General features: G+C 46.9%; 1 long non-coding RNA gene across 1 annotated transcript; it reads right to left on the bottom strand.

Moving 5' to 3' along the window:
• Nucleotides 1-426: 426 nt before the first annotated feature.
• LOC127311784 (uncharacterized) lies at nucleotides 427-2,653 on the bottom strand. The gene is made up of 3 exons (XR_007857879.2): nucleotides 1,891-2,653; nucleotides 1,313-1,801; nucleotides 427-963 (listed from the first exon to the last, which is right to left on the bottom strand). It is a non-coding gene; the product is annotated as an uncharacterized lncRNA (long non-coding RNA).
• Nucleotides 2,654-2,983: the final 330 nt, after the last annotated feature.

The raw sequence follows: 2,983 nt of genomic DNA, 5'->3' as shown, positions 1-2,983 counted from the left end.
GTAGGCACGTCGGCGCGCGGGATGGAGTAGGTTACGAAGGCGGCGCACGAAATTTCCTGAGCTGCAAAAAGTAAGGAAAGTCTCGGCTCGAGGCTCAATCCACTCACCACTCACCACGCGTCGTGTCGTGACGTGTCGAGACGAGGAGCGCGCGTGTAACACTCCTATTCTCACTCACTTACTAGTGGTGGAACAACCCACCTTATAAGGTGGTCTAACCTCCTCCCAACTTTCCATGTGGGACTAAACTTCCCACCTCTTTCCACTCCCTAGTGAGCTGCCACCAACTTGAGCTCAAACTCACATGGCTGTCACTATGTGAGCTTTGAGATTTATAGGAAAAACTGAAATCTAATTTGGGCCACTAAAAGTGGGCCCAATATTTCAACATGAATAGACAATGGTGCAGAATATAACCAGGCACGGTGCAGGAAGAGATATCACATAGTAGGCTCTTTGCGATGGGTAATTTGCATATATGAGTGTTCTTGGCATGATGCCATCAGATGCTTAACTATATCAGCAAAATACAGACTTCACAGGCAAACAAAAGTGGATCATTGATAGGGTGAGCTGGTCCATGGATAATTGCTTGGTGCTCTTTGACACCTGTACATGATTACGTAGTGGGGGCCTGACAGATAACTATGCGGAGGGGAACCGAAAGAAAGATTCAGAGTGGCGATGCTGTAGGTGCCTAAAATTAGCTGTTCTGTTCTGTAGGCGCGGTCGACCTGAAGCTCGTTAGTACGCCGCATTGTCCTCTTCCTCGAGGGATGAGAGCATGATGATCGTCTCCATTGTTGGCATGGGAGCGGCAGGGACAGTTTCGGCAGAGAAGACCTGTCCTGGGTCAGTGTTGTTCTTGGCATGGTCGGAGAAGAAAACAACAAAGAAGTTCCTTACACTTTAAAAGCCTAACAAAAGCTGCAGACAGAGCCAGTTGAACATTCCACACAACACCTGCACAAAATAAAAAGCCAAAACAATTCAGTTTGGTTTGAGAGAGAGGCAACCTAGAAAAGGCTCGACGCGGCTGCACGGCAGCAGCAATTTTTATAGATGTTTATTTGGAAAGACACTAAACAATCAAGTTTGACTGTATTTCGCAGATGCTATAATATTTATAAAATGTTGTGCCTGGCCTTAGAAAGGTAAAAAAAAAAAAAACTGCACATGCAATCTCGATCCGAGAATCCAAAAGTTAAGCTTGATCCAGAACATAGGATATTTTGAAACTCAGGTGCCAATGTTATCTTAATTTCTGTGCAGCAAGGTTCAGACAATACAATCAGTAAACTGCAGGCACAACCTGCTCGAACAAAAGCAGCATGCCCATCCACCGCCCCGCCACGGACAATTTGCAGCAGCCCTCTGAGAAGCTGTGTAAGGAGTAACAATACAACAATTATAGGATACCCCAGCAATGCTAGTAGGCCTACATGCTTCTTCTGCTAGAATCGAATAGACAGTCAAGAGTACCAAGCCAATTCTAACCTTGTGGCTTGAAAGAAGGATTTGTGTTCAGGAGAACTGGAAGAATTATGGCATGCTTGTTAAATCCATGTGCGCGTACTTATAAGAAATTATCTGTCGGATAATAAACTTGTTTCTTCTACCATGGTGGGCACGAATCTCGAGGAATAAATGAAGGGTGATGGAAACATCCACACCCATGCGTGGGTGTACAAAAGTATTTCCGCTGAATAACCTTATTTAAAATTAAACAAAGGACTTACACTTGCAACTTCTCAATTAATAAATAGCCATATTTACTCCTTCCCCCAGTGGCATGGTTGATCTAGAAAATATCAAAAATGACTGAGAGGACACATCCAACAAAATTTAAACAAAACCAAGCAAATCACCTGTATTTGGAACACAGCTCACCAGATCTAGCGTGTGGCCCTGTTTGGCAGCTACGGGGAAGCAGATGGAGGATTGGGAGGTAGGGTTGATGGAAGCGCAGAGCCTCCTCCATCCCAGTGCCGCTCCCCGTCCCAGCACCGGCGGCACTCCTCCCGCCAAAAACACCGAAGGGAACACAAACGACGACCTGTCCGGAGGGAGACCCGTGCAGGTCCACCGGTGCGCCCGTCACAGCAGCCTCGGTGGCAGCATCCTCTCCCAATGACGCGGCTGCCGTCTACCTTGCTCATCCGCACCAGCTCCCCTCGGCTACCTTCCGTCCCAGCCCCTCCAGCTCCAGTCTGAGATCCTCCACCTCTCCGCTGCTCCCGGCCGCCGGGCTTCTGCGTCATGGGCGCCCCTTTTCCTCGCAAGAGAGATGAGAGGCGGTGCGGTCGGGGAGAGATGGGGAGATCAGATAAGTCCCCAATCAGCGGCAAGGAAATAGAAAAGGGACACGTAGACTCTACCACCGCTGATAAAGAGACACGTTTTCAAGGGATTAAATTATGGAAACTCCACCGCTGTAAAACCTAGATCTCAACCGTGAATGCAGTTACCGGAAAGAAATAAGCCATCAAACCGGTAGCCGGTAACCTATGTTGAGAAAAAAAAGGAAAGCAAAAAAACAATGGATCGGCCGGAATACCAGAGGAGCAACAAATCATCGTACGCGTCAAGCTACAATTGGAGGAGCAAATGGATAAATAGCTCATCTACAGTGCATGAGTCAATCTAGGATGTGGTAATTGATCAACTTTTATATAGTGTATAATGTGTTCATGCTAGCTTTTGGCGACACAAGCTTCCCTTAAAAATAGTGTGAAACATCGTTATCTAATTCATCAGAAATCACATATGAAAGAAAGAAAGGGAATTCGATGGGAAAATTCACTGTCAAGATCATAGGTGAAACTAAACGCTCGCTGCAGAAACTAGCGAGATCCTAGGGGAGACAAAACATTCCAGGTGCAAGTTACAGAGACCAGCATTGCCCACAAGATTACTCGGGAACTTGGCGAGGGGCGTGCATGTTCTAGTGAGTGGGTCGTAGACGTGGAGTTCCGAAATTGTC

Source organism: Lolium perenne, chromosome 7 (assembly GCF_019359855.2).
Source record: "Lolium perenne isolate Kyuss_39 chromosome 7, Kyuss_2.0, whole genome shotgun sequence".
Lineage (NCBI taxonomy): Eukaryota > Viridiplantae > Streptophyta > Magnoliopsida > Poales > Poaceae > Lolium > Lolium perenne.
The sequence above is the reverse complement of the archived record's forward strand: the minus strand, read 5'-3'. Positions and strand labels throughout refer to the sequence as shown.